The sequence below is a fragment of the Puma concolor genome, chromosome C1 (genome assembly GCF_028749965.1).
Source record: "Puma concolor isolate L17-30 chromosome C1, mPumCon1.1.hap2, whole genome shotgun sequence".
NCBI lineage: Eukaryota > Metazoa > Chordata > Mammalia > Carnivora > Felidae > Puma > Puma concolor.
Window position 1 is genome coordinate 84,756,586 of NC_141674.1, and position 26,139 is coordinate 84,782,724.

The 26,139-nt window shown below is 38.0% G+C and overlaps 1 protein-coding gene across 4 annotated transcripts in view; it reads left to right on the top strand.

Moving 5' to 3' along the window:
* The window catches only part of SNX7 (sorting nexin 7), a 243,129-nt gene that overhangs the window by 183,575 nt on the left and 33,415 nt on the right, over positions 1 to 26,139 (top strand). For all 4 annotated transcript variants that reach the window (XM_086717644.1, XM_086717646.1, XM_086717647.1 and 1 more), the window contains one exon: positions 24,870 to 24,939. The gene's annotated coding sequence lies outside the window, so the exon portion shown is untranslated. The remainder of the gene's footprint in view (positions 1 to 24,869; positions 24,940 to 26,139) is intronic.

Genomic DNA, 26,139 nt, shown 5'->3' on the forward strand with positions numbered 1-26,139 from the left:
CATGAACTGTGAGTCCATGACCTGAGCCAAAGTCGGACACTTAACCGACTGAGCCACCCAGGCGCTCCTCTTGATAAATTATTTTAACGTCTTAACCCCATATTTTAAACAGCTAAAAGAGTGTACCTATCTCCCATTTTCCAAACCCTGCGCAATAAATAAATTCTGCAGCTATATTTAATAAATTAATTTATTCTACCTAGGGGTAAATTTTGCATGTTAGAAAAGCAACTGATTTTTTCTTTTCTTAAGTCCCCAGCATGACCCTTAGTGAATTAATTTGGACTATTTGTTACATACAACATACAACATGGTAAACCAATGAACTGTTATTTAACATAACATTGCTTTGCATTAATTTTGCATTTCTAAGCTGTTAAAATGCTTTATACATTCTAGGCCTGATACATCTGGAGTTAAGAAATTTGCAAAGTGGTGTAGTAATGACATTTTAAGATGTTCTTATCACATCTGTTCTTTCCAGGGCAGGGAAACTGGCAAGATTCAGGGAAGGGTATCCTCATGGACAAGAGCTAAAAGTCTGAAAAGATAAGTGTGTTTTAGCAGTTCTCCTAGAAGGAATCAGGAAACTCATTTTAGATATGAAGTAAACAAATTAACATTTGATATCGAAAGTTCTAGTGATTTCTTGAGAAAAGAAAAATAAGGAAAGAAAAACAAAATCTTTCTACTCAGGTGGCCTCCTGGAAAGACCAGTAAGACTCAACACTGTCCCATTGGCATCTGGGTAGCATCTGTTAAATAGTAAATGTGTTACCCAGTGTTGGGGAGAAGGCAGTTCTGCCCTATTGAAACATTCTTGGAAACCTATTCCCAGCCTGCTTTATTTATTCTTCCTGAAACATCTTCTCCACCCCCATCTCCCATTTGCTGGACTAATTTTCTCAGCTACAGTTGACATATCTGAATTATCGATTTTGAGAAGTCCTCCCTGATGTCCCCAATCCTATATTAGTGTCCCTTGTTCTCTGCTCCTCTGACCCAGTATTGACCCCTATCATAGCCCCCACCAACCGTAAGGGCAAATACCAATCTACCATGTTGTCTCTTCTACACAATGAACATCTTGAGGATAGGAATTTCATCTTTTTCACTGTTGTAGACCTGGTGCCTGGAAAATATATATATATAATATATATATATATATATATTATATATATATATAATATATATATCAGAAGAAAAATTTATATATATAATTATGTATATAATATATATAATATAATATATATTATGATTATATATAATATATATTATGATGATAATATATAATTGTTATAATTATATATAATATATAATATAATATATAATTATAATAATATATATTATATATATCTGATATATATATATATCAGAAGAAAAAGTTAGAATAATAAACATTTTATCCAGTTATTTTGCTAAGAACACATCATTGCTTTGTAAAAAATTTTTTTTTTTCAACGTTTTTATTTATTTTTGGGACAGAGAGAGACAGAGCATGAACGGGGGAGGGGCAGAGAGAGAGGGAGACACAGAATCGGAAACAGGCTCCAGGCTCCGAGCCATCAGCCCAGAGCCCGACACGGGGCTCGAACTCACGGACCGCGAGATCGTGACCTGGCTGAAGTCGGACGCTTAACCGACTGCGCCACCCGGGCGCCCCCATCATTGCTTTTTAAAAGAATTTTACACCAGAAAAGCACAGCATAAAATGAAGAGGCATGTGGATATACAGTGTTCATAATTAAATAAGAGATTTTCTGTTGCTACTGTGTCATTTATAGTTGGATGACATTTGAGAAGTCAGTGTTGCTTGAAACTTAGGCTTTTTATGAATAAAATTAAATAATAAAAAACAATAAAAGTCTCAATCACCTCCTAAGAACGTGGTGATGATCACCTGAGACATGTATGCAAAACATTTTGTCAAAGGCTATAGTACTAGGCAAAGTACAAAGGCAAAGTACTAGGTTTGTTATTATCACTCCAAAAAAAAAAAAGGAAAGAAAAGAGAAAGAAAAAGAAAACAGATCAGATCAATGCCATTGGTCAGATTGCATAAAATTCACTTATGGAAAGAACAAGTACCCAAAGATCTTCAACTTATTTTATTGCCAAAAATTCTCTTTGTAAATTTTGCTCTGTATCATGGCCAACAAATACTTATGGAATTCATGCTGGAAACAGAATCTCTTTCATTTCCATTTCGGGTGAAAGTGCAGGAGGTCTGGCATTGTCAAACAAGTTTCCTAATTAAATGATGAAAGTCATTTGAATCTTTATTTTAAGGGTTGCAACCTTTGGAGTGCGTTTATTCAGAACAGAAGCTTGACGTGTTTTCCACTAGGCTCAGGGAGTGTTTTGTAAGAGAAAGTAGTGAAATCAACCACTGTTTTGACTTCTTGGTGGTAGAGTATCAGCTTACTGTTTCAATTTCCTATTGCTGCTGTAACAAATTGCCCCAAATTTGGTGGCTTGAAACAACACAAATGTATACTCCTACAAATCTGGAGGTCAGAATAAAAGCAAGGTGTCACCAGAACTGCTTTTCTTCTGGAGGCTTCCCTGGGGAATCAATTTTCGTTTCTCTTCATTTGTATGTTTGTTTTTTCAGTCTCTAGGGTCTGCCTTCTTAGGTCTTGCCTTGTCAGTGCTCCCATCTTGTGCTTTCATTGTGACATATTCCACATTTCACTTGACTCTCTCCTCCTTCTCCTAAGGAGGTGATTCATCAGATGTTAGGAATTCATTCCTGACTATAGTGTAATAGTCTAGTGAGTTAACCCTTAAGAAGAGTTTCCGCCTGCTGAAAAACCAACTTAAAAAGGAAAAACATGCCAAATTATGAGGGAGATGAGCATTTGTCCATTGATTGTGTTTCTTCTTTAATATAGTCTTCTGACATTTTCCCAGCTTGGAGGGTTCACCTTTCAGAACTTTCTGGTTGCTTTCAGGGTCCACCACATAGTCCTACTTAGTGTGTGCCAGAGTATTGATAAATTGCATACTTCAGTTTTATATTTAGTGTTTCCTGACAGCATAGTTTTCCTACCTTCTGCCTGTAACAGTAGCCAAGTGTGCTTTAAACTAGCCCATCATCTCTTGGCTTATCCTTCCCCTGCAAAAGACAAGAGAGAACCTCTGTCTCATCCCATGGAAACTAATTTTGTCAAAAGGTGTGAGATCTTCAAAGTTGTGAGTGGATTGAGGGTTGGTTGAGACTACCAGAGATGCAGCAGTAACACTTTTCTTATGGCACCAAAGAAAGTGTCAAGACGGAGCAGACACTTCAACAGCCAGAAAAGCAGATTTAGTGACAACCATTTTCTCCAGGGCTATTTCTAGAAACCAGGACTGTTCTGTCATTAAGAACAAGTTTGAAAGCAGATTCTCTGCTGAGGAAATCATTTTGGGGTTGGATATCTTTGGGGGTGTCTGTCTTCCCTCCTGAACTTGTGGTACTTCAGGTATTAGAGGTGAGGCAAGGATCCTTCTTGCTCCTAAATGTCCCTTCTAGACTGTTCTCTTTCCTTTCTAAGCCAACAGATTGTACCCGTATGCAACCCATCTACCAACCCATCTGCCAGCCAACATCCTCTTATTCCTCGAAGATGTTAGCTCCTGGCTTGCTGTCATGCTCTCCAACACTACCCTTGTCATAACAGTGGGTGCTTTCAATATTCATTTGGGTTATTTTCCCAAGCCCCTAAAATTTCAGTTTCTTTAACTGCTGTCATTCAATGACTTTTTTCCTCTAAACCACCACAGACTCTCATTCCCACTGACAGCACCAATCATGAACTCCCTCTATAATTTTTCAGCCAAGCACTATGGTCTCTAAACAGCATCTTTTAGTCTTTCTGCTCACTCCTACTGTTCTGATGCTCATTCAATCCCCTCCATAGTGAAATTCACTGATTGTACCAACTTTTTACTTATTTTCATGTTGTCCCTCTCTTTTTTAGGTTCCATTGTCAATCATTATAATCATTTCCTTGAATACACCTTTATATTTCTTGTATTTAAGAGGCAAAAGTCCCAATCCTGGTTAAATCTAAATCTCTGCCTTATCCCTGTACCTGCTCAAATGAAAATGTCTAGAGAAAAACAAGCAACCGTGATGATTGGTTTCACTTAAGTTCATAATGAATTACTTTAACTGGCTGTTAATGTTGCTCAACAATAATAGCACATTTCCTGCTCATTTTCCCATTCTCCCATATAAACTAATTTATACTTCCTCTCCTCTCCTCACACTCCTAATCGCCAACACTTTCCTTGTCTTCCTGATGAAGCGATTAGAAGAGAATTTCCCAGTTCTTGCCACTTCACTTCTGAATACTCTGTGTTACTCTAAGTCCATATTTTACTCTGTGTCCATTTTCTCTTGAAGTCAATAGTCAGGCTTTCACCCACAACATTCCCCTTCTGCTAATCTTTTCCAGGTCACCAGCTGACTTACATGTTCTAAATCAAAGATCAATTCACAGTTGTCATCTTACTTGACCTACAACTAGAAGTTAACAAATTTGGTCATCTCTCCTCCTTGAAACACTTTCATTTGACTTCCAGAACATCAAATCCTTGGTTTTCCTGCCATGCCATTGGCCATCTCTTGGAGGTTTTTGATGATTCTTTCTCATCTATCTGGACGCTTAATGTTAGGGTGCTTCAGGGATAAGTCTTTACTAGTGATCTCAGCATGCAAGCATATAGTGTAGAATTTATTTCAGATATAAATTATTTTATATGTTTCTAAAATATATATCCTAATTGCAGCCTTTCCCTTGAATAGCAGAGTCATATATCCAGCTGTCTAAGTGGACATTTCTAAAATGGATAATAGGCATCTAAAGTGAGTGTCTGTGATCAAAACTCAGCTTACACTATTTGCTCTCCAAACTTGTTTCTCTTCCCATCGTCCCCATTTCAGTTAATGGCAGTTCCATCTTTTTGCATACTCAGGCAAAAATCTCACATTAATTCTTGACTTCTCTCTTTCTTTTCATATTTACCTTTATTTACTTAATACTAAATACTAATCATACTAATATTAATATATTAATACTAAATATGTATGAATACATGCATACTTTATATACTTTATTTGTCACAAATTCTGTTGTCTGTATTTTCAAACATATTCAGAACCTGACCAATTCTCACACCTTGTTACCACCCACATCATGCCATGCGGATGTATGTAATAACCATCTAACTGCTCTCCTTGTTTCTGGCCTTGCCTTCTCCCCTTTGTCTATTTTTTTTAACTTGTTTTAAATGTTTATTTATTTCTGAGAAAGACAGAGACAGAGTGAGAGTGGGGAAGAGGGAAAGAGAGAGAGGGAGACGCAGAATGTGAAGCAGGCTCTAGGCTCTGAGGTGTCAGCACAGAGCCCAACATGAGGCTCAAACTCAGGAATGGTGAGTTCATGACCTGAGCCAAAGTCAGATACCTAACCAGATAAGCCACCCAGGCGCCCCAGCCCCTTTGTCTATTCTTAAACAGCAGTCAGATGAATTCAAAATATTTCATAATTTCCAAATGAATTCCTTGAGCCATAGCTTATTTGGAAGTGTGGTAATTAATTTTCGTATATTAGGAGATTTCTACTTTTCCAAATTGATTTCTAGTTTAAATCCCATTGTTTTTAAGGAACATTCTCTGTCTTTTAAACCTATTAAGGCTCATTTTTATAGCCCAGCATATGATCTGTTTTGATGAATTTCTCGTCTACATTTGAAAGTAATATATTTTATGCAGTTGTTGGGCATAGTGCACTGTAAATGTCAATTAGATCAAGTGTTAGTAGTGTTCTTCCAATCTTTTGTAGCCTTACTGAATTTCTTGTCTGATTTATGTTTTAATTACTGGGAGAAAAATGTGAAAATCTCTACGTGGGATTGTGGACTTGCCTATTTTTTTCTTTTCCTTTTTTCCTCATGTTTTCAGGTATTTTGAAACTGTGCTATTCATTTAAATATATTTAAGATTATTGTATCTTCCTAATAAATTGACACTTTTATCATTAGGAATTCTCCCTCTTTATCTATGTTAATACACATTGACTTTGAACCATACCACATAATTTTCTTTGTTTCATCATATCTGTGTCCTTATACCTAAAATAGATCCCTTATGAACAGCATTTAGTTGAGTCTTGTTTCCAACCTTGCAAGTCTTTAAAAAATGTTTTTTTAAGTTTACTTATTTATTTTGAGAGAGAGAGAGAGCAGAGAGGCAAAGAGGGACAGAAAGAGAGAGAGAGAATCCCAAGCAGACTTCCTGTGGTCAGTGCAGAGCCCGATGTGACAGTTTGTGAGATCATGACCTGAGCAGAGATCAGTCCGGTGCTTAACCAACTGAGCCACCCAAGCCCCCCTGGCAAGTCTTTTAAAGAGAGTGGTTGAGTCTACCTAGAGTTATTGTAATTATTGATATGGTTGGGTTCAAACTTACTATCTTGCTCTTTGCATCTGTTACATGTTCTTTTGGGAAAAAAAATTTAAATTTAACCTTTTATATTTGCTCTCATATTTACCACCCTCGGTGATCTTCATTACTTCGTATAGGTCCAGACTTTATCTAGGAATATTTCTCTTTAACCCAAGAACTTCCTTTTTATTTGTGTGGTGTGACTTTGCTAATGTCAAAGGCACCTGTTTATCTGAAACATCTTTATTTTGCTTTCATTTTTGGATACATATTTTTGCTGGATATATGATTCTAAGTCCTTGAATATGTCAATAAAGATGTCATTCCATTTTCTTTTGGCTTCCATTTCTTTCTGATGAGAAGAGAGCATCATATTTATTGGTGTACTCATGAATATAATATGTTTTTTGTCCCTTGCTGGTTTTAAGATTTTCTTCTTTGTCTTTGATATGCTTAAGTTTCACTCTGATGTGCTCCAGTGTGGTTTTTATATTTATTCATTCTCCTGGAATTTGCTGTACTTCTTGAATTTGTGGATTGATATTTTTAATCACATTTAGATAATTTTTGGCCATTATCTTTTCAAACATCTTCTGTTTTGCTCCATATTCTGTCTCAACTCCATTTGGACTGTAGTTGCATGTATGTTAAACTGTCTGAAATTAGTCCACATGTATGGAAACTTTGGCCTGCATTTTTCATTCTTTTATATTTCCTCTCTGGGTCATATTAGATAGCTTGTATAGATTTAAATAACGGACTTTGGGATTATGAAAATTTCTGCTTTCTCAAGTCCATTAAATATTTCAATAAATCCTTTGTTTTGGAGAGACTTTCTTTTCAATTCTAACATTTCCAGTCAGTCCTCTTCTAGAGTTTCAACTTTTTGCTGAAACTCTCTATCTGTTCATACATTTTGCCCATATTTTCTACTAAAAATTTTGCCATATTTATAACAGCTCTTCCGATTCCTTCACTGCTAATTTCAATATTTGAATCATTTATGAATCTTTTATTGGCCAACTTTCTGTTGAAATGGGTCTCGCAGGTCATCTTGCTTTTTGCATATCTGGTAGAGCTTCTAGGTGATGTCATTTTCCTGTGAAGAGGGGGTTTTGTCCTGAAATAAAGTTAAATTCGTGGCAGATCCCTTTGCTCTCATTCGCTGTTAGTCCTAGCACGTTGCAAGAATAAGGATCTTAGGCTGCAGTCCTAAATCCTAAGGCATAGGCTTTCTGAGTTCTCAACTGAATGCTCAAGTTGTTCATCAGCATATCTCCATCTGGCTGGGATGGGAATGCCAATGTTTCCCCCGCACTCCGCGGCTCTGAAATCTCTGTTCACCTCTCAGTCCCCCAGCAGCTGTTCTTTGCTTATCCTCACAGACTCATGCCCTGCACAAGCACAGCTTAGAATCTGGCCAACGACTAGAGGGGAATCTCTATGCTAATTTCTCAGGCTTCCTCTCAGTGGTTTCATCTCTCCAGAGCCTGCCCTAACAATTATAGATGCCTTAGAATCCCCAAAGCCTAATAACCATTTCTTTTACCCACTTACTATTTACTCCCTCCAGCCAGATAGCAATTCTTTGCTTCTTCAATTTTCTCAGAAATGATTTGGAAATCTCTCCCGACAACAAGCCAGCATGAATGGGAAATTGACCTCATGCGCTTTCCTTCTTTCGAGGGTCACAGCCTTATACTGTCCAGGTTTCAATGTTTGAAATCAGTTTGCTCTTCGCCCGTTGCATAGTTTTCTATTACATGAGGGTAAATCTAATACTAGCTCCTCGATCATGAACTGAATCATGATTTTGTTATTTCTAAATATTTTCAATAGAGTTTTAATTTCTTCCCTAAGGAAAAAATTTTTAAATGGCATACTTTCCGTCTTAGAAAAACGTGTTGCATGGGGCGCCTGGGTGGCGCAGTCGGTTAAGCGTACGACTTCAGCCAGGTCACGATCTCGCGGTCCGGGAGTTCGAGCCCCGCGTCGGGCTCTGGGCTGATGGCTCGGAGCCTGGAGCCTGTTTCCGATTCTGTGTCTCCCTCTCTCTCTGCCCCTCCCCCGTTCATGCTCTGTCTCTCTCTGTCCCAAAAATAAATAAACGTTGAAAAAAAAAAAAATTTAAAAAAAAAAAAAAAGAAAAACGTGTTGCAGAAATTGTGAATAATGAATTTAGTGAAACCACATTTTAAGTGTTGGTGGTGGTGGTAGTGTTGGGGTATGTACAGGTATAGAAGGTAAGTTCTAAAGTTGGCATGCAAGACATCAACTGTATATTCTTCAAATTTTCATTGAGTGCTCCTTGGAATGGAGATTCACATACCACCTTTCAGAAAGCCCCAGAGTCAACTTCTTTGAGCACCAGATGAAAAAGTTGGTGGTTGTAAGAAAATTTGTATCTTTAAGCTCTGGGTCACACTTAGTGCTTTCACTGGGAGGGGAGACGGATGCCGCCTGAAGAAACATCAGATTCATATCTACTCTTATGCTCTCCTTGAAGGTATACTCTTTGAATGAAGTGGTAGATTTTGTTTTGTTTTGCTTTTTCTCCTTTTTTTGGTCTATAGGGTAGTGAATTTTATTTTCTCTCTTCCTTTTTCTTTTTCTCACCTGAGTGCATGGCTAAGGGCATTTTTCACAAGCTTAATGTGTGGGTTGGTCTCCAGCTGAGTATATGGCCAGAGGCCTGAGTAGCTAAGTTGGTTATAGCATAGAGTTACCCTTAGTTCTTCTATAAGCTAGTTTCTTTTCCTTGGTTACCTGACCACAGACACCATTCTGACCCTCATTATATATTATATTCAAGTGTTTCTGCATGATATCAATAGATGTTTGACCAGAGTCTGAAAGGTACAAGGGTCTGGCAAAGTCAGAGAGGGATGAAAACAAGTGGTCTTTGAAGATTTGGGACTAAATATTAGATTGTTGGGGAAACTATTAAAAGATAGATAATTAGATATGAACATTTATCTGATTATGGTAAAACCACAGTCTTAGAATATTTATTTGGGCAACATTGTTAATGGCAAAATGGGCATGAAACTTAAAGTAAAGAAATAATTGGAAGCCTACTGAAATGGGTAAAAAGGAATGAAACTAACTAGAATTGATTTGGTAAAGGGGAAGAGCTGAATTTATGAGACAATTTTAACATATAATCTATAGTTCAGTTATTGAATATATAGTATGCTGTTCAAGTACAGTGAATGGGCCAAATTAAAATAATGCATTAGAATACTAGTTAAGGAAGAATGCTGAAGGAAAAAAAATACACTTCATACATTAGGTTATTGAGAATCATTATCTGATGATATGACTGGGGTATACTGGTGGCTCAAATGCCAATAAACTAAAAAGAAAGCAGGGAGGTCTGTAATAAAGAATAAACACACACAAAAAAAACAATATAGAAAAGTGAATATGTAACTCAGAAGAAAAGCAAGGTTATTCTAATATTATTCAGTATCGTCAATTGCCAGGACTGCCTCAGGCATTTACATGAACTCGGAAAAGGACGGTAATCATTATTAATCGAGGATGCCATGTGACATGTTGCTTCCCCCACAGTCTGGTAGAATAATGTGTCCTAACCTAGATAGTTAAAGGTCTCAGAGAGCCAAAGGCTGCATGTGTCTTGAGAAAAACAACTAGAGAATCATTATCTTAGAGTCACAAACAACTGCTAGCATTGGATACACAAACATTCATATATAGCCTAAAGTGGTTTAGAAGTTTTCTCATAAAAATCTGGATTTCTGGCTTCTCTTGAAATATTGGAAGATCCAGCGACTCAACGTCAATGGCAGTAACTGACAGGAACTGCACATTGCAGCCACCAGCCCTGTATCTAGGCATCCACCCCTCATTTATACAATGTAAATATATTGACACAAAGACCAAAGGATCATTCGTTTTTATTATCTTCCTAGCCTTGTAGGCATTTGAGTTTGCAGTACTTGATTTAAGTTGCAAATAAAGTCACAAGTGCCAGAGTATTTCATATCTGGATCTAATAAAGGAAAAGCAATAGGACCCCTAAGAGAAGGCTAAAGGACTTGGGATTATTTATTTTGAAAAGTACAATGACAGATTTCCAGAAATGTCTTCAGTATGAAGACTGTTATGTAGAAAAGAGGCTCTCAATTGCCTTAGATTAAGTAGATTTTATTATGAGGACCTATCTAAGGCAAAATTATCAACTGATCAAATTTTATTTGGGGCCAAAAAAAGTCACATTTGCCATTTTCCTTTTCTTTCTCTTCAACATTGAACGATATCACCAGATTGTTTGATCTTTATAATATCCTCTATAAAATTTGCAAATGTGTGTATTTACATATTTATAAAAGATCTTCTTAGTAGCTAAGAAGAATGGAATTTTATAATTACTCCCAGATTTAATTGTGAGGTACCATCTAGAGCTTGAGGTTTAGATTTATTATTTCACCAAATATTTATTTAGCTTCTGGGGATAAGTAGGTTCGAGGTTCTTTCTTTCTTGAAGCTTAAATTTTAGTTGGGAAGACAAATAACAGATACATTATAAAAATAAACAAATAAATGATACTGCAAATTGGTAAGAGCTATGAAGCATCAGAGGGTGGTGGGGAGGGAGAGTGAGTAATGGCTGAGAAGTTGCTGTAGAGAGGCAGGTCAGAGAAGGCCTCGTGGGAGGGTGACACTTGACTAAAATTGAATGTTAAGGAGTCAGCTTGGAGTTTGTTATTTTCCGGACAATGAAAACAACAAATATAAAGGCAAGAAGGACCTTGATATGTTCTAAAAGCAGAGTGAAAGCAGACAGCAGCAAGTGATTATGACTGAGGTATATTTCTGATCTCAGATTTCTTATTGTAAGATGAGGGACATAATAGCTCTCTCACTTGGTTGTATTAGGATTAAATATAATCAAGGATTAAATATTCACCCCTAGGGGCCATTTCTGTGTGATTGTGGAGCTTCCTGGGAGAAAATTCATTTGGGCGGAAGGAATAAGTACACATGCTTCACCCAGTAACAAATGCCTCCTTGTATATGAGAGGAGAGAGGTTTCTCTTTTTTTTCCCCAGAGAGAGAAGGAGAGAGAATCTCAAACAGGCGCCACGCCCAGCACTGAGTCCAACACAGGGCTCGATCCCACGACCCTGGGATCATGACCTGAGCCAAAGTTAAGAGTCAGATACTTAACCAACTGATCCACCCAGGCATTCCAGAGGAGAGATTTCTGAACACAGAGTGGGAGTAAGCCAAATTCAGTCCCATATCGAATTCATATCTGACTACTGTGAATTATGTGGAATTATGTTGGTGGTGGGCAATAGGACGGGGTGAACTGGAAGCAAAAAGTTTAAAGTGCTATTTACTTTCAACTTCCAACTCTTCAAGATATGGGAACACAAGCCAAATGTTTTGAGGTCTTATGAGAAAATGCAGATCTAAGAGGTTTGGAGAGTCTTTCTGTGTATTTCTGCAGAGAACATAGCTGGCTTAAATGCTTTTTTAAAAAATGTTTATTCATTTTTGAAAGATAGAGACAGAGCACAAACAGGGGAGGGGGACACAGAAAGAGAGTGGGACACCGAATCTGAAGCAGGCTCCAGGCTCTGAGCTGTCAGCACAGAGCCTGACACAGGTCTTGAACTCACGGAGTATGAGATCATGATCTGAACCAAAGTCAGATGCTTAACTGACTGAGCCACCCAGGAACCCCTTCAATGCTTTGACTTAAGTAGCAACACAGCTGGCAGGAGACAACACTCCCAAGAGGCTGCGAAGTCAGGTGGATGAGATGGTTCCTGGTGGATGTGGCGCTCCTCAGCAGAGGTTACTGTAGCCCCTGGTGTCACTCAGCTGATACCTGTTGATGCCAGAGCCCCCTAAGGAACAGCATGGTACCCAGGAGATGATGTGGCAGCTGACCGGAGTGAGGTATCAACATTACTGCCTTGATGTTGTGGCCAGACCATCCTGGCAAAAGAGGAAAACAATGAAAAAACAGAGAGAGAGAGAGAGAGAGAGAGAGAGAAGACAACTATTTATATAGTGTGATAGAGTAACTTTTAGCACATATGAAATGCACCCTGGAGATTTGCAGGGAAACTTGGGAATTGCATAGTAAAGGGCTGGATATCTGAATACGGGTGTAAGAGACGGGAAAATGTGTGTTTAATACTAATGCTATGCCAGATATACAAGAGATGCCCCTATAGAGTTGCCAGATAAAATACAAGTTGCACAGTTAACTTTGATTTTCAGACAAACAATCAATTTTTTTTTCTGTAAATATGTCCCAAATATGGCATAGGGCATACTTATACTAAAATTTATACATTGTCTGTCTGACATTCAAAGCCAGATGGGCATCTGTATTTTAGTTTCCTAAATCTGGTGACCTTATGCCCATAAAGCAGTATTTGTTTTAATGAGACACTATAGCTTGAATAATTGCTCCTTACTATTTGGAAGCCATTATCCGTGTAGCAAACTTCCCAGCAAGCTTATTGTAGTTGCATTAAAAATTATTTACTTAAAACACAGTGCCACCTAGCTGGGACTTGCTATTTAACTATTTCATACCCCCGTTACATGTAAGCAGGCACAATCTGCCCTGTATTTCTGTACAAAACCTCACAAGATTCTAATTCATTACCTACTGGGAGGAACCCCTTGTATCTAATGGGCATTTTTTTCTTGGCCCTCCCAGCCCCCACCCCCCAATCAGACAGCCAACCAGCATTTCTCAAGTACCTAAAATGAACTCAGGCTAAGAGCTTACTTTTGAAGGAACGACACAATTATTTATTAAGTTTTGAAGTGGAGCAAGTTGTTAGAAGAAACAAAAAATGCCAGGGAGGACCTGGTGAGGGACCCTAGGCAGCCTGGGTTGTGAAGAAACTAAAAGGGAGACATGGAAAGAAACTTGAATTTTTGTCTTCTGGGCAATTTTGTCTGATCAGTCCTGGCTATGGCTCAGGATATACTGGCTTTCTACGTCTGTCTCTAGAATTAAATTTTCCCCTCCCATAGTTGACGTAATGTCATCAGAGTAAATCACACTGCTGAGATTCTTGCTCCTCTGGTAATGGGGAGGAGAGATTCAGCGGATTCCTAGCCCTGAGAACATGGTCCCCTCCCTATCCACTCTGGGTTGCCAAGTTAAGCTTGCTTCTGAAGCTGCATCCTGGTTCAGTGAAAATGCATTTGGTGATGGATTAGCAAAGTCTGGGTTGGGGGAGGGGCTATAGATGGTGGGAGATAAAGTTTGGCAACTTGGACCAAGAGGGATTTATCATAATGCTACCTTTAAGGGTATTATCGTGACCTATTTGTTTAGGGCAAGAATAGCAAGAGATAGGCAAGTTTTCAGGCCAATGTCCCAGGACACTTGGCAGATCTTGGAGTAGGCTTATCTCACTGACAAAAGCAAATGGAAGTGAGAATCGGTAGCTCAGGGCAGAAGGGGCCTGGGTTCACCCTACAGATGTAAGGAGAACTCCCAGTCTATGTGCAGAAGAGCAGGTTTCCAGGGCTGGCAGAGGGTTGGTGAACTCATCCATTGTTTTCAGTGTACGTGTATGAGAATCACACAAATAGGTCCTTGCTAGGCTGTGCTAGAAAAAGAAGCCTCGAGGGGACATGGAGGCCAGATAGAGCATATAGTTCTCCAGTCCTCCCCTCAGCATCTGGTCTACATTGCTGATCGATCACTGGATTCTTTCCTGCCTGCACAGCCTGGATACTGCTTCACAGCCTTCACTGAACAACACTGGTAGCAATTACTAAGAAATTGGGCTGGATTTGACTAATCTGGTCTGACACCAGATTCTGAGATAGCACAATTTCCACACCAAGTTCAAAAGAGTGAGGCTAACAACCCGGCTCTGGGGCTGAAACAGAGATTGGAGAAGAGCTGAAGTTCAAGGACAAGGATACAAGAAGTCAGGGCACAGGCCATCTCCAGAGCTTCATGATTCTGTCCCCATTAATGCATCTTGAGACTATTACAGATGGAATGCTCTGAATAAAATGCCTACATTTTTGGTTCTGGGTTAAAGGGGACCTTATACTATCTGACATTTTGAGCTCTTTAATTTTGGATCAGTTAATATTTTACTATTAAAATGCACCCCCCCCCCCAGGTCAAGGTATTGCTTGAGGACAAAAATCATTTTTTTTTGGACTAGAGAATAATTGTGTACGAGTGTGCATTGTGTTTGAATTGTTCTCAAAATTCCTGCCATATAAAGGGACTCGTAAAATAGGCTATTTCACTTGCTGTTGTATATATCTGACTTACATCACAGAGTTTGTTTAGTATCTTCTGCCTTTCACAGTCATCAGCAAGATGTTAAAGCAGATATTGATTTATATGATGTAAATGCCAAGGCCTTTTGTCCTATCCTCTCCACCCTCCAACACCTCCCTTCTGCACACCATGTCCCTGTACACCCTTCTGACTCATTTTCACAAATGCTGACTGTATTGACTCCATAAAACATGCTTCTTACACTTACAAGTGGACCTGATTGCCTAAAACAGGCAACACGATTGCTTCAAAAATGAGCCCACTCTTTGATCTACTTTGTCAGGATCTGCCTGTGCCTAGCCTAGATTTTACACAGTGGTAAGAGCAGAGAATAAAGCTAGGGTTTGAGTTTCAGTATTGAACCTTAGTACCAGTGTTACCTAGAGTAAGGTATGAAATGTGTTACTTTCCTTATAACATGGGTGATAATAATATTAATAATAAAAGTGATTTGTAGGGGTAATCCATGCACAATGCTGGCACACAGTGATCAATAAATGTTAGCCATTTTGTTATTATTGTTTTCTCCATCCCCTCCTCAAAGATACCATAACCTTCTCAATCCCCCACGTGCTCCATTCTCTGCTAAATTTAATTCCCTACAACCAGTCTTGATTTGGACAAGAGATATTTCAGATATTCAACCCAGACTTTTAGGGGCAGTGATCTGCTCCTTCTTCCTTCTCTCTTTCCCTTCCCTTCCTCTACCTCCCTTTCCATCTTTCCCTTGTTCTCCTCCCTCCCTTCCCTCTTACTCTCTTTTCCTCTCTTCCTCTCCTTGCCTTTCTTTTCTTCCTTACAAAACACATTTACTAATGGCCTATCATGATCCATGTTCCATCCCAGACATTGAGAATAAAATGGTAATGAAAAGTTATCTTATTTTTTTTCAACTTTTTTTTTAATTTTTATTTATTTATGGCACAGACAGAGACAGAGCATGAATGGGGGAGGGGCAGAGAGAGAGGGAGACACAGAATCGGAAACAGGCTCCAGGCTCCGAGCCATCAGCCCAGAGCCTGACACGGGGCTCGAACTCACGGACCGTGAGATCGTGACCTGGCTGAAGTCGGACGCTTAACCGACTGCGCCACCCAGGCGCCCCAAAGTTATCTTATTTTATAAAGATACAGTGAATTAATACTTTTGAAGTGCTTTAGAATAGCCTGACACGCAAGTGCTCTGTTTGTTAAGTAAACCTGGGTTTCTGCTTCATTCCCAGTGTCTGATGTTAATCTTATATTTCCACTGGTAATCAAATTCTTGTCTTGATGCTCATGTTTTCATGCCTTTTCACATCCAAGGAGAAGGATGTCAGAGGCACACTCCCAATATCCCACCTAGCTCAGTGGTTTCTGAACCATTGCCCTGATGGTAGATTTACTCATTGGCAACTGCCTGTTCATATCTACCATAACAATTACTCTTGAATCCTGTTCTATTGGACTCTTCTGAGACAGACTAACATATTAGACTACCCCTTGTTTTCTATTTCCCTGCTTTTGAGGGGTTACTGTATTATTACCTGTCAGAATGGCATTCTATCTTGGACAAGCACTAGCCATTATGTCTGCTCCCTCAGCCCCCAGACTTCAGTCAGATCCACCTTGTTGCAGCCCACCCAGTAAACTCTGTTCCTTTAAAGAAGCATGAAGCTTTTCCTCTTGTTAAAGAAATCAAATATCTCTAGTTCTTAATTGATATGTAGACTAATATACATAGAAAGGCTGCCAAGTGAACATTATTCATAATATGAATAACTTGGGGTGCCTGGCTGGTGTCTGACTTCATCTCAGGTCATGATCTCAGGGTTCATGAGTTCAAGCCCCAAGTCGGGCTCTGTGCTGACAGCCCGGAGCCTGGAGCCTGCTTCAGATTCTGTGTCTCCTCTCTCTCTGCCCCTCCCCAACTCGTTCTGTCTCTCTCTCTCTCTCTCTCTCTCTCTTTCTCTCTCTCTCTCTCAAAAATAAATAAATGTTAAAAAATAATTTGAATAACTAGTAATAGGCAATACATGAAGTCAAAGTCTAAATAGTAAGGAATGTGGATTTCATCTTCTGTCTATGACTTTTAGTTAGTTCAGCAAAGAAGATGCACTGACTAATCTCTGAGAACAATTTAAAACAAAACAAAACAAAACAAAACATTATTTTTAAGTTTAAACTTCATTTCAGAATACCTAGGCTTACAGAAAAGCTGTGAAGATGGTACAAGAGAGTTCCCATATACCCACACCCAATTTCCCCATTATATTTTTTTAATTTTATTTTTATTATTTTTTATTAATTTTTTAATGTTTATTTTTGAGAGAGAGAGAGAGAACAGGGAAAGGGACAGAGAGAGAGGCAGACACAGAAGCAGGCTCCAGGCTCCGAGCCCCGATGCAGGGCTGGAACTCATGAACCATGAGATCATGACCTGAGCCAAAGTCCAACGCTCATCCAACCAAGCCACCCAGGTGCCCCCAATTAATTAACATCTTTCATTAGTATGGCACATTTTCACACTTAAAGAACTAATAGTAATGCATTCTTAACTGAAGTCCATACTTTATTTTGATTTTCTTAGATCTTACGTAATGTCCTTGTTCTGTTCCAGATCCCATCCAGAATACCATATTGCATTTACTTGTCCTACTCTTTAGACTCCTCTTGGCTTTGACTGTTTTCCACACTTAATTTTGTTTTTGATATCTTGATAGCTTTGAGGAATACTCATTAAGCATTTTGTAGAATGTCTCTCAATGGACATCCGTTGATATTTTTCTCATGGTTAGTGTAGGTAATGGATTTTGGAAGACCACAGAGGTAAAATGCCATTTTCGTCACATCAAATCAAAGGTAAATACCATAAAATGATTTAGGACTGTTAATTTTGATCACCAGGCTGAGGTAATATTTGTCAATTTTCTTAACTGTAAAGTCACTCTTTTTCCACTTTTTCCATACTGTCTTCTTTGGATGAAAGTCATTTGGCTTAGTCCCCACTTAAGGAGTGTGGAGTTATACTCTGTCTCCATGAGGGTGAAGTTTCTACCTACTGGGGTGCCATTTCTTCTAGGCATTCTCTTTAGCTACCAGAAATCCATAAGGGAGGTCGAGGTGAAGCGGAGCAGTTGCAATGAAGAAACGTGTGGGCAATATATATACCAGTTGGTAGTGGAGTGTAAGGGAGGTGAGAAATGGGTTGGAACGAGTACTAAATGGTAGAGTGGAAGTGGTGACCTGAAGTGGAGTCTCGATCGTCCACCAAGGATCCTGGGCACGTTTGTAGCTAAAGTCAAGAACCCAATGACAGTGAAGGAATTCAAGACATTGGATGGGGACAGACGATTGATTAAGGAAACTAGATTATTTTATTTGGAGAGTATTGGCAAAGTGGCAGTATTTTGTTATGGTTTTCATTAGTATTCTCTGGGGAAACATGACAAATTAAAAATGTCAAAAGCAGTTATTCATAAGCCATTGAATAATTGTTTCTACCTTTATTTTTTGTAATCAAAGAGATTTTTGAAACATATAATGATAGAATTTCTATGGTACCCTTCAACTTCTTAAAGCACTATCACATTATGTCTCTCATTTTACTCTCAGAACTGTCCCATGAGGTAGGATAAATATTTACTTTCATCTTGCTAATAAGTCAATTGAGGGACAGAATTTACGTGGCTAGCCTCAAGGTCGACATTTGAGTAGTGAAAATAAAATTAAAAGTTGGCTTTCTTAACAGTCAAGTTTGTATTCTTCCCACTGCCTGTTCCAGATTTTCTTAACCTGGGTATTAATGACAGCTAATCCTCTGTTACGCGAGCTGTTCTGTAGCTGTTCTGTATGTTGTAAGATGTTAAGCCATATCCCTAGCCTCTACTCATTGGATGTTAGCAGAATGATCCCCTTCCTTATGTTGTGACAATGTTTCCAATTATTAGATTAGAGTGCATAGATATTAAGATTTCAGTCAAGATCAAATCCAATGAGTGGGGAATCATTGTTCTCCATGGCTTTTTTAATTATAATTTTGAATCTGTTATTTAAACAATACTTTAGAAGTACTTGTTAAACATTTGATAAAGGTAACAAAATGAATGAAGTACATTTTTTAATTAGTACAAATTTATACATTCTAGACTTCACTTTTGCATGTTTTCTTTTAATCTTATGCATTTTTTACATATATGATTTTTACATCACATAATTATAGGGTATAATTTGCATCCTTTTAAAATTATAAACATTTTTCCTATTGCTACATAATGTGCATAATTATCATTTTAATTACTACATAATATTCTATATAGTTGGTAAGTCATACTCCATTTAACCATTTCCCTATTGCTGCATATTCATGTTGTTTTTGATATCACAAATAACACTGCAATAATCATCTTTGTGATTATTAAATTATATTACTTCTGGAGACAGATTCATAGGAATGAAATTACTGAGTCAGGGTTATGAGCAATTTAGTGGATCATGAAATGCATTGCCAAATTGCTTTCCAAAGGAATTTATACTGCCAGCATAAATGTATGCTTGTATCAGTTACATTGCATCCTTGCCAGAATTGGGCATTTTAATCCCTTTTCTATGTTTTATAATTTAATAGTCACAAAATTCACTTTGAGTCTTCTGTTGTTGTTGCCAATGATCTAGGGTGCTGGGGGAAAAGAAACATTTCTTGGGTGCCTATACTTGCTATGGACCACGCTAGGAAATTTGTACTCCTTGCCTAAAATATCGACCTTAACTTTTTACTCCAGTGTCTCTCAGTAAGCTTGCCCTCCTTCACTTTTCTTCGTAACATTTATAAGTATCTGAAATTCTTTACACATTTACCTTCTTCTTTATTTTACTAACTCCTCCAGTAAAATGAGAACTTGTTAAAGGTGGGGGTTTTTGTCTTGTGTGTTGCTCTCTGGAAAAGTGCCTGGCATACAGAACTCATTGTTGAATGAAAATATGAAGGATTTAATTAGTTAATCTTAGTTTATGATCATATCAACCCTGACACATGGCCATTGGGACTGTTTACAGATATTTGGTGCTGTTTCTTCTTTCTGAGTACTGCTCCACTCTCTCATATTCAAACAATGGTTGATTTGCTTTTGCCAATGAAAAGTGAATAGAAGTGATGTGTGTCTTTTGGGGATAGACTGTTGAAAAGCCAGGCACACTCACCATTGGTTTCTTTCCTCTCTGCCAGAGTGAATACATATGTTCCAAATAAAATCTCCTCTGCCAGCCTGGGTCTTGCTTTAGGTTGGTCATTAAATAGATCAGAGCCTCCAAGTGACCCTTCAGTGGGCATGTATGAACCAGAAACAAACAGTAATTACTTCGGGCTGAGATTTGGGAGTTGACTGTTTGTGTAGTAAAATTTAGTATAACCTGACTGATACAGAGGTTAGTGGTTTATATAACATGGCCTAAATCATAGAACTGGCAATGGAAAAGCAAAGATTCAAGACTTTCTGTCTGCCTTGTCCACTACTGCAGAAAACCGCAGGCAGTAAATAGGGTATATTAGTTTTTTAGGGCTGTATACTACCAACTGGGTGGCATAAATAAGAGAAATTTATTGTCTCACAATTCCAGGGTCTAGAAATCAGAATCAAGATGTCAACAGACTTGGTTCTTTCTAACGGCTGCGAGTGAGAGTTTGTTCCATGACTCCTGCCCAGCTTCTGCCAATTTGGCGACAGCCTTGGAATTCGCTGGCATGGAGAAGCATCACCCCAGTTTCTGCCTTCATCTTCACATGGTATTGTTCTCTTTGTGTGTATTTGTGTCCAAATTTCCCCTTTCTATAAGGACACGAATCCTGTCAGATTGGAGGCCCACTCTCCTCCCATATGACCTCATCTTAACTAATTATATCTGCAACTACTCTATTTTCAAATAAGGTTACATTCTGAGATACTCGGGATTAGGACCTCAGGAAGTTACTTTTAGAGGGACACAATTCAATCTAGAATAATCAGAACAGAAGTGCTTTCTTGGTCTATTATCCAAAATGAAATTATATACATACAATGTATATATACAGTAATATTTATTATTATTATTATATTTAACATTTATTTAATATTACTAGAGTAAATATTTTATGTTTCTGTACTTTATATGTATATGAATTATATATGTAATATATGCATCATCATATAATTGGCACATGCTATTAATTTATTTCAGGGTATAAACAGTATACAACAATTCTGTAACTACATCTAGATTAACCTAGATAGAAGAGAAGTTAGCTTACTATTCTTCTGCTATCCTTCCAGTGTTCCTGGAAATCTGTTGAATTAGAAAGAGGCAGCAATAATGGAGGAAAAAAATGGAGTTGAAAAATAGCAATGCTATCTTTTTAAAATATATATTGTTAAAGTGAACAATGTTAGAGTCTCAATTGATGGTGGCCCAGCTGGTAAGTCCATATGTCTTCAGCATTTTGAGATTAAGACCAAGTATTCAGAACAAATATAAAAGCATCTGAAATGGTATGGATATGATCCCAGATGCTGTCACCATATGTCTTAAGAATTTCTCACTTAAAAATACCAGGTCTATATTATTTGGCTTATCTAGTCTAACATACAAGGTGATCTTCCTTAACACAAAGCACCAAATCACAAAGAAAGCAATCTGGCTAAAACAGCTTGAAATTTTCATAACATTGAAGTTTTACATTCAATCATTGCAATTTAGGATCTCAAAAGTTTAAATTTCATTTATAATCAAATTGTATTAACATTGAACCATGCACTAAAAGCATTCTCTAAGAGAGCAAATGTAATTATTTCACATCTATTTGGGTTCTTGCAGATCATGCCATAAGATAACATCTGGGAATCTCAGGTTATCTTTCTTACTTTTAGTAGTGGGGAAAAAGTACACTATTTTAAATACACTTACCCACAACAAATATAGAATCATGGCCCCACTTCTGATGACCAGATGAGTTTAGTTTGAACCATAGAAGACCATCTGAAATCAGTAGCACAGCAATTAAGTCAGAGTAGCAGCAGTGAAAACATTTATCACAAAGCCTATACATTTTATCTTATGAGAGAGGAGTAGAGTCCACTTCATCCTAATTGACTTAATTTTACATATAATAACACCTTTCTCATCTGTGTTCCATTGGCATCCTTCAGTTACTCAGTAGGACTTAACTATAGAAGATGAAATTTTAACGGAGTGGATAGCTGTTATGGACTGAATTTGTCTGTCCCCCAAATTCATATGTTGGAGCCCTGAACCCCAACGTGACTGTATTTGGAGATAGGGCCTCTTGGGACATAACTAAGGTTAAATGAGGTCCTAAGAGTGGGCTGTATTCTGATAGAACTAGTGTCTTTTTGAGAAGAAGAAGAAGAGACACCAAAGCTGTTTTTCCTTGCATGCACACAAAAGAAAGGCCATGTGAGGACACACAGAGAAGGCAGCTGTCTCCAATCCAAAGAGAGAATCCTCACCAAACACCACTTTGATCTTGGGCTTCTGGGTCTCAGAACTGTGAGAAAATTAACTTCTATGGTTTAAGCCACCCAGCCTGTGATCCTCTGCTGTAGCAGACTGACTTGACTAATACAATAGCAGACTGGAAGCAGGTCAGAAGGTTGTTAAGAGAGATTTCAAGACAAGAAATAATGAGAATAAACAGCAGAGGGCAGAGAAAATTATAAGAAGGTAAATAGGAAAAAAAAAAATCCTTAGATCAAGGAAACAAACCTCCTATATAACTTCATAACTCTTCATAACTCCCAAGAGGTTTACTTTATTAGAGCACCAAAAAATGATTCATGCTCAAAAGGCTAAGTGGGTTAAATTACTTATATTTATGTACTAAGGCAGAATATATGCAATATAATTTGGAAAGATTATAGTATTAAGCTTGAGTTCTTTAGAAAAAAATCACTTTTCCCCCACTCCCTTCTATTCCTTCTAATGAAGAGTCTGTATAGCTGAGATGGCACTCTAACACAAATACATTTCTATCCTTTCATAAGGCCAATATTTCTTAATTTGGCCATAGAAAGCAAGTGACCAAATAATTACAATAAAAAGAGATCTATATAGGGGAACCTGGGTGGCTCAGTCAGTTAAGCAACTGACTGGCTCAGGTCATGGTCTCATGTTTGAGGGTTCAAGTCCTGTGTCAGGCTCTGTGCTGACAGCTCAGAGCCTGGAGCCTGCTTCAGATTCTGTATCTCTCTCTCTCTCTCTCTCTCTCTTTCAAAAATAAACATTGAAAATTTTTAAAAAGAGATCTATATAATAATGAATACATATGAGACTATTATAATGTTGTGTATTAATATAAAGCATAGATAACATTTCTTTCAAAAATAAAGCTTTAATATATATATTAGGGATTTTATACACACACACACACACACACACACACACACAATATATATATATCCTGGGGCACCTGGGTGGCTCAGTCGGTTAAGTGACCAACTTCGGCTCAGGTCATGATCTCTCAGTCCATGAGTTCGAGCCCCGCATTGGGCTTTGTGCCGATAGCTCAGAGCCTCAAGCCTGCTTCAGATTCTGTGTTTCCCCTCTCTCTCTCTCTCTCTGTCCCTCCCCACTCATGCTCTGTCTGTGTCTGTCTCAAAAATAAATAAACATTAAACAAAATTTAAAAAAATATATCCCTGTAAAGGTCTCTATATGCTTCTATATATAATATACAGCTTATATATGTATACATATACATGTAGACAAGTAGTCTTTACTTTGTACAGAAGTGTGGGACCATAAAAAATAACCACGCAACCTGAATTTGTGCAGAAATATTTTTTAAATGCTTATTTATTTATTTATTTATTTTGGGGGAGAGAGAGAGAGAGAGAGAGAGAGAGAGAGAGAGAGAGAGAGAGAGAATCGCAAGCAGGTTCTATGCTGTGAGTGCAGAGTCCGACATGGGGCTCCATCTCACAAACCATGAGATCATGACTTGAGCCAAATGCTTAACTGACTGAGCCACCCAAGAGCCCTTGTGCAAAGAGATCTTAATAAGCAATGGAGAAAGTTAAAATTTATCTTTTACCTTAAATTTTTTTGTCAAAACATTAAAAACTTTCTTACTGCCAATTTTGAATATATAAGAAATAAAAAATAACAAAACTAATATCTATTCAGTACACTGTAATTTAAAACATTAGAAACATTGAAAATAAATTTTTTATTTCTTTATTAAAAATTTATCCAGAACAGCTTGAACAGTGCTTGCCTTCTTCCTGTCATATTAACTTATGACATGGGAGTATTATTTTCTATGCCTTGGTTAATTGTCGTATTCCTTTCTTAGCTTGGATCAGCTATCCTTTGCAGCTTTCAGTGTAGTGAAATATCTCCAAGAGTACCTTTTATGTGAAGGTGGGTGTTTTTGTCGAGTCGCTTCCTCTGAGACATCTTTATCTTTTACATCACAAATTCTTCTCATTTTCATTAATACACTCACTTTCCCTCAACTGTTCTGGCTGTTAAAGCGAACAGTGTTCAGTCTCAGTTGATGGTGGCCCAGCTGGTATGTCTACATGCCTTTAGCATTTCAGTAGCAAAACCAAGTATTCAGAATAAATGTAAAGGTTTCTGAAATGGTATGGATCTGATCCCTGATGATGGTGGTGGTGTCGACATTCCCGGTCAGCTAAGTCTTCTACAACCATATGTATGTTTGATGTGCATTTCATTTTCAGCAAATTGCCTTTTCTTCTTTGCTGCCTTTCCACCTTTGTTGGCTGCTTCCTTCTTTTAATTATGCATTTAAAAATGTCACATGGAATTATCACAGGGAGACAAGGAATCAACACAGTTGCGTGCTTTGTTGTCTGTGCATGAACCAAATAACAAATTTGCAGTGACCATTGGAAGGCTCTAAAAATGTCACTGATGATCATCCATATGTGTACACATTGCGATCTGAGAACAAAAGAACTAGCAGCAATACTTTATGCAATAACTCATAGTTGTTATACCATGGTAACTAAAATTTGAACCCTGTTAATGGGGGAGTGGGGTTATTAAACTAAACAATGTCTTAATTTGGGCTGCTGTAACAGAAGACCATAGACTGTGTGACTTAAACAATAACCATTTATTGTTGTAGAACCTGAGAAGTCCAAGATCAAGGTGCTGCAGATCTGGTGTTTGATGAAAGTCATCTTCCTGGTTTGCAGGTAGCTGTCTTCTCATATCTCTCTTCCTTAGAGAGGGGAAGACAGTTTTCTTGTCTCTTATGATAATGGCACCAATATCAAGAGGACTGTACCCTCATGACCTATGACTTCATGATCCAAAATCCCCATCTCAAAATAACATCACACTGGGGATCCAAGCTTCAACATACAAATTCTAGGTGACACAAATATTCAGTCCATAGCACCATGGTAACTGAAATTTGTGAAAATAAAAATTGCACAAAGTAGGTGAATACACAATACACATACACACAGTCAATCACTCATAACCTGGTTTTCAGTTTCACTTACTCTTTTTACTTCTTCAGGTTTTATTCTTTTGCTTCAACTTCTTTTTTATTCTTTCTGCTTATATGCTTTTCTTATTCTCTCTTCATTTTCTTATAAAATTATGACTACTTCCTTTATTACTGTCTACAGGAGAAGACCTAGAAAGTCTTTCTGGGAAAATCTAGAAAAGCTTCAGCAAGATCCCCATTGCTTTCAGTTAAGAACTGGGTGGGTAATTCTCTAGCCAGTTTATCACAAAGACATTTTTGGGGTGTAGTGGGTGATTGGTGACCAACAAATGGGTGACCATTTTTGCTCACATACAGTGAGCTTGCTTTCTATTATTATTTGGGGGTGTCTTGTGGGTATCTTGTCAGAAAAAAATCTTCCCTTAATAATTTCAAAAGCTCAGCTCAGGGGGGCACTGCTTAAACATTTTTAAGGTTTAGCTGTGTTGAGTTTATGGTATATTGAATGCTAAATGGCCCTTATTCTCCGCCCATCTTTGTATCCGCCTCTTTGCAATGTGACTTGCCAGCTGCTCCTCCAGTCCTTGTATACGGGCTGGTCTTTGGACTTCCTTGGCCAACTAAATGAGATGGAAGTGACAATGTGTCAGTGCCTGCATGCTTCTGCTCTGTCTTGGCCCCCTATGTGAAGGACCTTAGCTAGTCTGAGGCAGGTTGAGAGACCAGAGAGAGAAAAGTTCCGTTGTCTCAAATGAAGCCACCCTAGACCAGCCTACAGATGACCCCAGTATATGTGAGAATGTCTAGCCAAGGTCAGCAGAGCTACCAGTCTGGTCACGAATGCATGAATGAGCCCAGGTGAGATTAGAAAAAATGGACCCACTGAACCACAGATTTGTGAGGGGTAGCAAATGCTGATTATTATAGCACTTTACATTTT